The sequence below is a fragment of the Orbicella franksi genome, chromosome 14, assembly GCF_964199315.1.
Source record: "Orbicella franksi chromosome 14, jaOrbFran1.1, whole genome shotgun sequence".
NCBI classification, from domain to species: Eukaryota; Metazoa; Cnidaria; class Anthozoa; order Scleractinia; family Merulinidae; genus Orbicella; species Orbicella franksi.
The window spans coordinates 8,840,794-8,854,372 of NC_138158.1; the positions used below are offsets into that span (position 1 = coordinate 8,840,794).

Here is a 13,579-nt window from a genome sequence, read left to right on the forward strand (position 1 = left end):
CAACAAAGCCATATTCTTTATGCCGTGAATTAAATCTCCGTTTTGGTTTATTTTGTTCGGCCAGGCGGGGTGCATAGTTGGTATTAGCCGGGGATTTCCGGACCGGAACGGATTTCCGTAGATACGGCCGAATATCCACCCTCCCTTTCGTAACTTTAAGATTATTTATAACCGAACTTTGAGGGTACCCAAACATGTTTCTCTTGAAGTAAACAACATGAGATGACGTCAGATCAAGTGTTATATATGTTATATTTTTTAAACAGACGCCATTTTGATCTCCTGGACCGGCCATCTTAGAGTTGGATTTCTTCGTCAGAAAACGATAAAAGCCAAATCAAAGTTAATAATGTAATGGCTGAGAGTCATAAAAATGAAAGAATGATCACACAAAAGTACGACAGCCACGATGTGCGACAACATAAAGTTCCGATTAAAATGGGATGTCATACCAAATTTATTTGACCATCTCGCACCCCCGACCGCCCCGACCGTCTGAATAGAGTGAAATTAATTAGAAGTTATATAGGTGAAAACAACATAATTGCCAATTAGAGCTAATGAGGCCAAACAGCTTCATTTTAAAAATTAATCAGACATTAGGTATGATTGATTTTAGGGAATGATTAATAGATTCAATTCCATCAGGGAGTAGATTAGTAGCTTCATGGACTAATTTGGTGCGCATGTCTTGAACGCGAGGCCGTTTGTTCCTCATAGCTACAACCTGCCTGAATTTGCACACTACCAAACAATGAACTAATTTATTTGTATTAACACCTGGATGGCCGAGTGGTTAAGGCGTTGGACTTAAGTTCCAATGGACGTATTGTCCGTGTGGTTTCGAACCCCACTCCTGGTATTACTTTTTTCTCGTTCGTTTTACCGCTTTTGTCATATTTCAAATAAAACATCCGAAGTTGGGGAAATTAACTCTCTGATCGCCCTTCTTCCTTTCTGGGATGCTAATTGAATGTTCTAAGATCGCTCACACACGTGACTGATCTCTAACCCAACTTACGTGACCGACCAAACCGGCATGTGACCTTCAGACACGTGACCTTCACAACCTATTTTCTTTGAAATGTTGGTCAAAGAAGAGATATTCAGTCTAATTAAGGCAGCTAAACGTACGAGGCTAATTACATGAGCTATAGCTTCTAGAAAACGTATGAAAACATTTAAAATTTTTCTCCGGAATGTTTTTCTACCCTATTTCATTTTTCTTTCACAGAAAGATTATAAAATCAAGGCCATTGATGACACTATGACACGGATACGTGTTATGGACGTAATCTTGTTTGAATTGGAGAAGACGTCCTGGGGGCGGGTGCTGTGTAAATCTTTGGGTAGGGGTGCCGCTGGGACGATGAAAACCCTTACCCTATACTAGACCATGATCAACTTGATTTTGCAATTCTATTCTAAACCAAAACCGTCTGATTTCTATATCCATCTTAGACTAAACTGCCTGAAAATTCCTCAGGGAAGAATTGAAGTGTGCACATTAGATCTACCTAAGATATCGCAATGATTCGATCTAGCTCAAGGAGGGCAGTTAGTAAAGAGGGGGAAGGGGACATTTATTAGGGACGGGAGGCTTAGCAAAAACGGGCTGATGGCAAAAACACACATCGTATTGCCCCTGTAGCACGTGTCTTGTGTGAATGTGTAAGTTACCCATCGATTAAAAAGTTAAAATTTGGATTATTACAAGGGAAAAATGGTCACAAATGGCCAAAAACTCGATGTTTATCCGTTCTCCACCATCTTAAAATAAATGTGATCGATTCTGAAGCGGACAGCGAGTAAAGTCATACGAATAGGTAATGACGTAAGCTCATTTGCGGGAATCCTTCCATTCTTGTTTAATAACTAAATCATCGAAAACGAAATTTAAATTGCTTATTAACTCAATACGGGGGAAACCAGGATCAATTCTCTTTGGGGGGAACCCCTTCTGTAGACGGTCTTTATAACCTTTATCACGTGATCACTCATATGATTAATTCTCACCTCCTTTAATATTAGCTAATATTGCGATCAGTACTCACAGTGAAATGAAGAAAACTCTAAATCTCCATCACTCTGATTCCAAACAGCAAGGAAAGATAAATGGTAGACCAGCTCTTGTTGCACTACAAACAACTTCTGAGGCAACTTTACACATTTGAGTTGACGGTTTTTTTTTTTTTAATAATAATTGATATACGTGAAAAAACTACACGATTCTGATTGGCTGCAAGCAGTTCAAGTGTAACACTAATGCAATAAGTTTAACACCAGTGTAAAATACACATCGTAATTCTGCATTATGATTGGCTGAAAGACAACAGGAAATTTTCTAAGCCAATGATATCACGTAAAATGATGACGAAAATTTTGTGCGAAAAATTTGAAAACAGTTTTCTCGAATAAAAAAAAATGCATGACTTCAAGAAAGATCTTTCGGCACTTCCTCCACGCGAATTGTTTCATGTTTATATTAGTAATAAGCAATCATACCGTTTTCCCCGTTCAGTTTGCGATTAATTTGCACTTGTGAGTTTCTCAAAAAGTTGGAATTGCATTTGCCGAAGCGGCTCGTGCAATTTCAGCTTTTTGAAAAACTCACTCGTGCAAATTAATTTCAAATTGAACTCGAAACCGTATGATCACCTATACGAAGATTTCACTTTTAAGAGGAAGAAGGAATCATGTTATTCTAGCCTTAGAGAGCTTCAGAAAACGACTATAGCAATGCGGTTACTGAATGAAAGGAACTGGGAGAGTTCGGGTGCTTTGATTTGCTCGGAATAATATTAATGATAATATAAAACTTGATACGATTCTTAGCTGTTCGTTATAAAACAACAACGCATATCTTCTCAATCGAGACTAAAACTTAGGAGAAAACGAAAAAATAAAACGTCAAAATTTATGCTAATTAAGATCAGCAGGATAAAGATTTTCTTTGCTTAAACTGCCAAAACAATTACCAAGCTGTAGTTGCCTTGAAAACAAAAGCCCGTGACGGCGAGGGCCGCGCGGAGACACGAAGTTTGTCTTCCAGTGTTGAAGAATATTTCACGAACCACGAGTGAGCGCAGCGAACGACTGAAATATTTTTCAACTCGAGAAGAGTAATTTTCCAAATGGCCATGTAATGTTCCTTTTATTTTAGAAACACCAATGACTTCCCAAACCATTTCAGTTTCGCTGCGAAAGGCACCAGTTATTATGTAACCATAGCAACGGTGATCTTTTTCACGTGTGGAGATATCATCAGTTTTCGGTCGAAAGCTCACTTGCTATTTCATTGGTGTTTATATAATATTTATTATATAGGCATGAGTGTTTTTCGGAAAATAGGCCACTTGTAAAATTCATACGAAACTACATCCGGGGCCCCAATGGCATATTTCGATATTTTCAGGATATTGATGACGTCATTTCCCGCTTTCCCCCGGTTTTTTGTGCAAACAGTCACTTTGTCTACTAAAAAGAACATTACAGTTTGAGGCTTTAAATTTTATTTTCTCGAAAACAATATTTTACTTACTCGTTGCGCTTGTGTGTAAAATATTTTACCACTCGGACTGATAATATTCATATCTTCGCGCCACCTTGTAGCGTCCTTTGTCTCATACAGGTAACTTCGTTTGACAAAATCCGCGCCATTTTCGGCCAAAATTCCTTGACCTTGCACAGTCACTGAGTGACTGGCGAAATCTATCAACGATCTGTTCTCCACATTTGGAGAGAATCGGAAGAAAGGCAAGTCTCTGAGTCTTTCTGTGAGTTCTTTTAGTTTGCCGACGGATATTGCCCGAAATTTAAAGGGATGAACGGAAATGAGAATTAATAAAAAGATAGGTTGTAAAATGTTCAATGGTGATCCAAGTTCGTCAAAGACTTAGAACAGCGTAGTTAAAAGAGTAGATGTCGTATGTTGCCCGGTAGTGTCTTTGCTTTAATTTTTTATTTTTTCCAAAAAAAAAACAAAAGAAAATGAATACTCCCTATTCGAGACCCCTTCTTTTTGTTTTGCGCTAAACATCTTTTAACAGGATCTTTTTGATTACTCCCTTTATGTTTAAGCTCCTTCCTCATTGACCCTTTTCTACCCATTTCTCTACCCATCCCCCCATTTTTCTTCCCTTCTCTCGCACTCTTTGTTTTCTTCCCCTCTAATTATTCCACTAACTCAACCCCTTACTATTTCCTCTTTTTCGCTACTAGTCCATTTCTTTTTCATTCTAGCGCCTCTCCTGCCTTCTCCGTATCATATCAGTCATACCACTTCCTCCCCAGCACTCTGTGTGTTTCATTTCCTCCCCTAATTATTACTATTTCCGTGATTAGTCCTAGCTCCCTTGAAAACTTGAACATCTCTGCAACGAAAAGAGATATTTGAAAATAGCAAACAGCATTTTTCCTTTCGTACAGACTACTTGTTTATGTCTTTAAATGGTTTAGATAGTAAAGATGCGTATTTGATCATAGTAACACTTAAGAAGGAATCCACCAGAAAGTTCGAGTAACAAGTGGAAGAAACCTTTGTACCGAGATTATTTACATGGTATTGCAAACTTCTGTGCGACTGTTTTAAATATCTTCTCACAAGAAATCATTTCTAACAACCGTCCAAAATAATTTGGAAGTTCATATGAAACACTTCAAATTACTCGAGAAATGAAACTGATGTTTGCACGATTTTTCTGAACTTTGAAATTTATTCTCTCGAGTTTCTATGGGAAATTGTTTTAGGTGTTATTTCAGACGACTATATCTTAGGAAATGCAAAAAGGACTGTAATATATACTTAAGATTATTCTGGTACAAGGTTTTTGTCCCCCAAAAACTGAAATTGTTCGACTTCATATCGAATTTCCTGCTAAATTCTTCAGAGCGAAAAAACGTATTTCGTAGCTTTCTATGCGTACTTGTAGGGCCACTTGCGGGCTTAAATAATCGGCTCAGGCGTATAATTTTGCGCATGCGTATAGTATGCCACAGTTATTATAGCTAATATTCCTATTAGCATATTAGCGTAGAGCATGCCTTGGTTTTTTTTTTTTTTTTTTTAAATATGCTTTTTAATTGAATTATTTTTGGACACATTTTTCTTATGTTTTTACCGTAATCTTAATTTTACATTGTAAAGCGCTTTAGAATATTTTATGATTTTAGCGCTACATAAATCTATTATTATTATTATTATTATTATTATTATTATTATTATTATTATTGTTATTAATGCGAGCTACAGTGGTGGAAAGAACGGCGGACCGTAATATTTAAGGTGCGCGAGAATGTCGGTGGGTTGATTTATTCATACTTGGGCAAGCATGATTTTTTTTCGACATTTCACTGTTAGAAACACGGTCTCCCCTTGCCTGCTGGGAGGCTCTCTTGCTTATATATTCAATGGTATGCTTATATGGATACAACATGTAAAGAAGGTTTGTGGAAAAAATGTGTCTTCGCAAACCTTCTTTAGGTCAATTAATATGTATGAAAAAAATTGATTCCCTGCGAAAACAATATCCAGCTTCCATTAGTGACGTGAAAATGCTGCTGCTTGTCTGAAAAATTGGGTAACCTTGTAGAGTTAGCCCCTTTTCGTTTTCTGCTATTTTGAATCGTGCCAAGGCCCCGCCGGCTAAGAAAGACAGGCTGCCCAGCGAGAGCCCTGGGCACACTTTTAGTTTTTCGTTCCTTCTTTTAATTTGCACGAGGTATAGTGCTCGTAACTTCTTTCAAACTTTGCGTAATGCCGTGTCTACATTACAAAAAGTCTCTCCCAAACGTGTTCCAGACACTGGGTGAACTTCATTCAAGTGCCAGAAACGGCAAGCGACCTCAAGATGGAAGTGTCGTCTTTGACCATCCTCGGTATGTTCACGGTATTTTAAGCCTCAATGTGTTTGATACTTTCGAGTACTCTAACGGTTGAAGAGATGTTACATGCCTTGAGACATTTATTTAGCCAGAAATAAATCGATATCTCGGAATTATAGCTCGGTAAATCGAATGTTAGGCCGGAGTGTTTGATGGCGACCAGTTTTTCTTCACTAGCTAGTCCCGGAACTAAGGTTCCATGAAAACCATATATAAGTTCTTAAAGGTGAAATTCCTCGCCTTGGATTTCATAAGATCATTACTGGTGGTAAATACATGTAAGTTCACGTTGAGTGGAAAATTTAGAAGCTAAGCTTATCTGGATAACAGTTTGTTTTTATGGTTCTTTCTTTTTAGCATAGTGCACCTGAATTCAGCAGTGGCGGATCTGGGTGAGGGGCCCGGGGACCCATTCCCCCCACCCCCCACGCCTCAAATATCTATTATGTCGTTCTTATTCACTCAACAATTCGGCAGCTCACACTGCAACAGGAACAACTACTCAAAGGCCGAGGTAACAGGTAAATTTTAAGAAAAGAAACTGCTACATGAAGAAAATAAAAATCGCTTGGTGTGTTAAGTGAAAGGTCTGATTTCTATTGAAATAGACCTTTTTCGCTTGGGCAGTTTGTTGTCCCATCACAGACCACGTGATATTCTCTAGAGAATTGCTCTTTTATTCATCTAAAAATTATTTATTCATATACATGCAACTATTTGAAAATTTGAAAGGAAGAATTCTCAAGAGTATCATCACATGGTCTGAAATGGGGCAACAAACCACCCAGTCAAAAAAGGTCTATTCAACAATGGTTTAAACGTAAATGAATTTAGCTTTCCACGTGTATGATCTTTGGACTTGCCTGGAATAGACATGCCTAGCTGTGACTTGATCAAGCCAAACAAAGTGTGTCACACAGCTATCCGTCCAAAGGTCACAAAGGTCACAAAGAATTTAACCTGCGAGCAGGCTCACGTTTGAGTCAAACGCACAAGTGACAAAGAGGAATAGCGATGGGCGGGAAAGAGGCGCCAAGAAAGTGACTTTCTCCTCTTGCGGCTTCGCCCGTCGATTTCTCGCTCTCAGCTACACCAAGCGCGTTTGTGCTCCAACGTGAGCCTGTTTGTAGGCTACAAAGAATTATCTAAGCAAGTAAATACATTATTCGATTTCCCGATTTTAAAAGTTCTGCATTTTCTTCATGCAGCAATTTCTTGTCTTAAAATTTTAATTTACCTGTTACCTCGGCCTTTGAGTACTTGTTGTCGTTGTCATTGTCGTTGTCGTTGTCGTTGTTGGTGTCATTGTCGTTGTTGTTGTCGTTGTCGTTGTTCCTGTTGCAGTGTGAGCTGCCGAATTGTTGAGTGAATAAGAACTACACAATAGATATTTGAAGTGTGATTCTCGCTTAAACGCGATTAACCAAAATAGGGGGGGGGGGGGGGGGGGAGCCTCCACTAGATCTGCCACTGCTGAATGTCAGGCTGCATACCTACCTGAGCAAGGGCAGCATTAACTGTCTCACTTATAGCGCAAGAAACAGCCTCTGAAATTTATCGGACAAGAGACGCTGGGTCAGTCAGCCATTCATACTTTCATTATTTCTAAATAATGAATTTACATACTCGGTGATGTTCATTATCTCTAAGTAATAAATTTACACTTGGCGAGATGAAACATCATTATTTCTAAATAATGAATTTCTAAATAATGAATTTACACACACGGTTAAATTCATTATTTCTAAATAATAAATTTACAGTCGGCGAGATGAAACTTCATTATTTCTAAATAATGAATTTACACACTCAATGAAGTTCATTATTTAGAAATAATAAATTTACAGACGGCAAGGTGAAATTCATTATTTCTAAATAATGAATTTACACACTCAATGAAGTTCATTATTTAGAAATAATAAATTTACACTCGGCGAGGTGAAATTCATTATTTATAAATAACAAATTTACACTCAGCAAGGTGAAATTCATTATTTATAAATAATGAATTTACACACTCAGTGAAGTTCATTATTTATAAATAATAAATTTACACTCGGCAAGGTGAAATTTATTATTTCTAAATAATGAATTTACACTCCTGGCAAAGTAATTTATTTATAAATAATGGGATTTACGAACTTTATGATAATTATGTAAATAACTATTTTAGAGATGACCTGATTTATAAATAAGTGAGGTTGTTTAGTTTCTTATTTATATATAATAACTCTATGGTAATTTAAGATTATTTATAAATCAGGACGTACCTAAAATAATTATTTACATATCAATGGACAAGTTCTTGTGTCTTATTTATATACAAATTTTGTGGCATTTCCAATTATTTATAAATAAGGGGAAAATGGCATAAATTCGGTTTAAATAATAAATTTACAAACGGCGCCCCATACGCTGCCAGTCAATTTGCGCAGAGTCCAGCCTTTAGTGAAACTCCTGCAGCTGCATGTTTCCAACATGGTGGAGCACTTGTTACCAGGTTCTCATTCCAGATCCCTTTCATATCAAGTTGTTAAAGTGTCCTTTCTGCTACTCGCCCATGCTCAGGCAATGCAACAGACCCCCACCCCATAGAACAAAGCAAAGGCTAAAATGTACTAATCCCCCACCCCATTGGGCAAAGCAAAGGCTAAAATGTACTAATCCCCGACCCCATTGGGCAAAGCAAAGGCTAAAATGTACTTCTCCCCAACCCCACTGGGTAAAGCAAAGGCAAAAATGTACTAATCCCCCACCCCATCGTGCAAAGGAAAGGCTAAAATGTACTTATCCCCCACCCCATAGGGCAAAGCAAAGGCTAAAATGTACTAATCCTCCACATCTCTTCAAAGGCAAAGTGAGAAATGAATTAAACCTCCACCCCTTTGGGCAAGGTAGCGATTTAAAGCCTCACAAAGCCCCAGCCATGCCCTATGTTTCCCCAGGGTTGGGGGGTGGGAGTTTCCAGTGACAGTGTATGGGTGCATAAAGAGATCTTCATTTAATATGCAGTTATGGATGGACCAGTATATGTAGATTATTGATGCGGAGAGGGAGGGAGGGGGCAGGGGGTGGTGTTACATGACATTTGTACTTAGCTCTTATTAACCGAGCTGGAGGTCTGTATCCATGGGAGAATCTTGACCGAGGTCGTTAGTACAGACCGAAGGCAGTGAGGTCTGTACACACAACCGAGGTCAAGATTCTCCCATACAGACCGACTTCGGTTAATAAGATGTTTATTATATGGCAAAGAAGAAAACTTTAATTCTTTTAATGTAGTTGGTTTGCTGACATTTTGCTTGGGAACGGCGATGAGCTTAAGTTAAACCTGCCGAAATTTGCTCATCCTCTTTCCTTTTTTTTTTTTTTTTTTTTTGTCATCAGGCTTTTTGGCACTTCCATAAATGATTGAGAACAAAATAAAAGAAAATGGTGAACGTTTTTGTATTTTAGAATCAGTTTGCTACTTTGTCAACGCAAAATGAAACCAGTCTAGATGCCGGTCTAGATGAGAAAATCTAGACCGCGGTCAATATCGATTTCAGCCAATCAAATTCGTGAATCGGTAGTTCCCAGTCCTTGTGAGACACAGCCATATAATAAACAATATTATTGTTCCTCCTTCCAGTCCTTCGGGAAATTTTTTTATACCTGTTTTTTCCTGTTTTGAAATTTCTCTCCCCTCCTCTTCTAACAATAATATGGACAATCCCTTACTGGTTACATTTGATCTGTTTACTAGTAATAATATATTTTCTTGAGTGATTGTTTGAACATAATTTTGTGGGCATGAGGTTACTATTGTAATTGAAAAAGTAGACAGTAAATCACTTATCAAAATGTCTGTATTACTTATCAGGCAAAACATGAAGCACATGGATGTGATGTTATTGAAGCACTGAAAGAATAATGGTTGACGTCAGATACAGCTGCAAGTATTAAAGGTAATTTTGTGCAGTTAAATGCAATTTAACGGAGTTAACAACAAAGAACGCTTGCGTTCCCCTGGTAGTCAGCGGTGTCAACACATTTGTGCATATGTTGGAATTTCACGTGCTCATGTATCGTAGCATGGTGTACGTACAGGAGGCAATTTCCAGCGTTTTTTGTGGTGTGGCAGCTCATTGCCCTGGCAGTTCCCCTAGGAAAATCAACATTACAGGTTCTTTGTGTGTTTGCATAGCTTCTTTAGCTTGTTTTTCTTCTTGTCGTAATGAATCAGTTTTCAGGGTAGTCAACTTTAGAACAACAGTGCCACCGCCATGTTTGATTCTTCGGCGACTTCCTCCGTGGGTTCTTCAGTGGCAAGTTCTGTGGTTTCTTTGGCTCCGGTAACCATGTCTCCGTCCTTTGTACTGACCACTCAGGATCTTTCTCAAGCTTTCTCTCTTGCACTGGGTAACTCGCTGCAGGGCCTGGCTCTCTGCAGGTAACATCATTGTACCTTTGTTCGTTTCCATCTACTGTATGTTAGGTAATTCATCTCTTTCACATCCATGGTTGTTTGGCTCCCATGGTGCCTCGAGCGGGGCGCTACCCGCCACCAGCCAGTTCTTCTCTCTAGCGTTTTCCACACCCACCTTGGCTCACTCAGTCACTTCTTTGCTGCACAAGCCTTTTGTCGTCAACCCGGGATATTCACCCATCCTGGAGAAGCTGGTTACAAAAATAAAGGCTGGGCAATTCATTGATCTACAGACCTGCTACCCGAAAATGTCAAGGCCTAGGATTCCGAGCCCCAAATGTACCTGGATGGGAAACTGCTTGTGTCTTTCAAGAAGAGGGTACGAGAGATTACAGATCTTGTAACCTGGGTGGAAGCCTTTAGCTACAGTGTATATGTGGATCTTTTGTTGCACCCACCCATCTAGATGGTGACATGACCCAGTACAAGCTCCTGATTTTGCAGACCGCTTGCCAGTTCTCCGGCAAGGCATGGCTCCAGTATGACACAGCCTTTCCGAAAGACGCAGCTGCGTCAAGTCTGGCTGACTGGTCCCGTATGTACAGTGATCTGTACAACTTTCATACCCGCTTACCTCAACAACAACAGTACCAGCTACCTACCCCTTCATCCTTGCCTTTTAGATCGGTTCCCCCTTCGTCTATTTTCAGCAGATCCTGGCATAATGGCACCTATGCCTGGCCCTATGGTCGATGTAGTTACTGTCACCGCTGTGAGAAGTGTGGAGGAGAGCATGCCAGTGTTAACTGCCCCTTACTGGCCTTAACGTTGCATGCTCAGCCCTCATGATCCTCTACCCCTCCAGGGAGCAAATGCCAGTGGCGTTGAGACTGTGACCAGGATGCACACCTCTTCAGTGAACAATAGTGTACAGTTATGTCATTCATTTTAAACTTCACATAATTTGTTTCCTGTTCCTGTTAAGGTGGTTGTGTCTTCTGCACAAGCTGCACCAACAAGCAGCCGGCCCCAGGGAGTCCCCCTTTCCAGTACGTGCTTGGTTGCCAGTACCTGCAAGATTTGGTCCTTCCTTCTAGGGCTACCCCCATTGATGCTCAAAAACTTTGATGTGAACTTCGTTTTCACGCCGATCAAGTGAAAGTGGATTATGCGATTACAGGTCTTTGGAATGGTTTTTGTCATGGTTTTGACCCCTTGGTGGACTGGACCTTGGCATGAAATGGCAGGGTATTTACTTCATTAATATGGCTCTTCTGCAGTCCATAATATGCTATCAGCATCTCTTCAGCCATCAGGGATCAATCAGTACCTACTTTCAGAGCTTGAGAAAGGTCATGTAGCAGGCCCCTTCCTTATCTCACCAATTCCAAACCTCCACATTAGTTGCTTTGGGGTGATCCCTAAGAAGCACCAACCTGGAAAGTGATGGCTTATTTTAGATCTATCTGGTCCATTGGGTCATAGCATCAATGATGGCATTTTAAAAGAACCTTTTTCCGTACAGTACATGATGGTGGATGACGTTATTAGTGGGATCATGTCCCTCAGCTGAGGTACACTTCTGGCCAAATTTGATGTTGAAAGTGCTTATCAAAACATTCCAGTCCATCCAGAGAACCGCTGTTTGCTTGGCATGAAATGGCAGGGTATTTACTTCATCAATATGGCTCTTCCCTTTGGGCTACATTCAGCACCCTTCATTTTTTTGTCTGTTGCAGATTTGCTAGAGTGGATTCTCAGACATAATTATATCTTGAATTTCCTTCTGCACTATCTTGACGACTTCTATACATTGGGTCCTCCCAACTCTCCTGCCTGCCAGAACAACCTTGATACATGCCTCCGGCTCTTTAAGGACTGGCGTATTCCTCTTCACCCGGATAAACCGGAGGGACCCTCTACCTGCTTAACTGTGCTTGGTATTGAGTTGGATTCCTGCACCCTCCAGGCTCATCTTCCACGTGACAAGTTTTGGTGCATTGCTGCCCTACTAGAATCTTGGTCTGCCAAACGGCATTGTACAAGGAAGGAGTTGGAATCTCTCATTGGCACCCTCCATCACGTGTGCAAAGTTATTCCTCAGGGACATACTTTTATATGGCGTATGATTAATTTACTGTTGGCATTCTGGTGAGACAACCATCCCATTGGGCTTAACCAAGACTTCCACTTACTGTAGACCTTTCTTGGTGATGTGAACTTTTCATCTCTTGGGACAGACTTAGTTTTCTGCTCTCCCCCACATGGGCACCTTTACCTGATTTCTCAGTGTCTTCTGGTGCAGCTGGAGCTCTTGACTACGCTGCAATTTCTGACCATGAATGGTTTGAATGGTCCATCGCTCAACAACCTTTGTCAATAGCCTACGAGGAACTTTTCCCTGAAGTTGTGGCAGCTACGCTATGGCCACAGATGGGCCACAAAACGGGTGGAGTTCTGTTCGGATAATATGGCGGTAGTCAGCGTTCTACAATCAGGCACCTCAAAGGATCCAAACATGATGGTACTTCTTCGCTACTTATCCCTCGCAGCAGCCCATAATACTTTTGCCTTTACTACATCTTATACACCTGGGTGGGACAATTCTATTGCTGATGCCTTATCTCGTTTTGACTTCCAGCGTTTCCATCATCTAACTCCACATGCCGCTCACATGGCTACACCAATACCGCTGTCGCTGCTGGCCCAGCTTCTCATGAACTGACTGGAACGTGCCAATTCTACTTGGCTAATGGCCTTTCCTCTTCAACTCGTCAAGTTTGTGGCTTAGCTCAATGCCAGTTCCTAGAATTCTGCAGTTAGGATATTCCCTCTGATCTTGGTCACTCTCTCCCACCTGCCAGTGAACAAACTTTGATGCACTTCTGTGCCCACTCAGCAGATCGCCTTCATCATTCTTCCATTAAGGTTTAATTATTGGCAGTTTGCTCCTTACACATTGACTATGGCTATCCAGACCCACTCTCCAAACGTCTTTTAATGTGGCTAAATATGATTTAGGCAAAGTTAGACTCAAACCAATGCAGTCAGCAATTTCCCATTTTACAGTACACGACTTGCGGGGCGACCCTTTTGAGATTTGCAGGGCTGTTGTGTCACATTGCATTGCATGTACTGTGCTGCCAGCTTATCGTTGCGGATCATTTGCTTTGTATTTTGGCGAATCTTTGCGGAATCTCGCCCCTTCCCTTCCCTCCCTCTTGGTTGCTGGTCTCTAGGTAAGTATGGGTCAGGTAAGTTGTTTCCACTGATTCATTCAGTGTGACA

The 13,579-nt window shown here is 40.3% G+C and overlaps 1 non-coding gene across 1 annotated transcript; it reads left to right on the forward strand.

The window, feature by feature from the left end:
• The first annotated feature begins 778 nt into the window (after positions 1–778).
• On the forward strand, positions 779–862 carry Trnal-uaa (transfer RNA leucine (anticodon UAA)). The gene has a single exon. It is a non-coding gene; the product is annotated as a tRNA-Leu (tRNA).
• Positions 863–13,579: the final 12,717 nt, after the last annotated feature.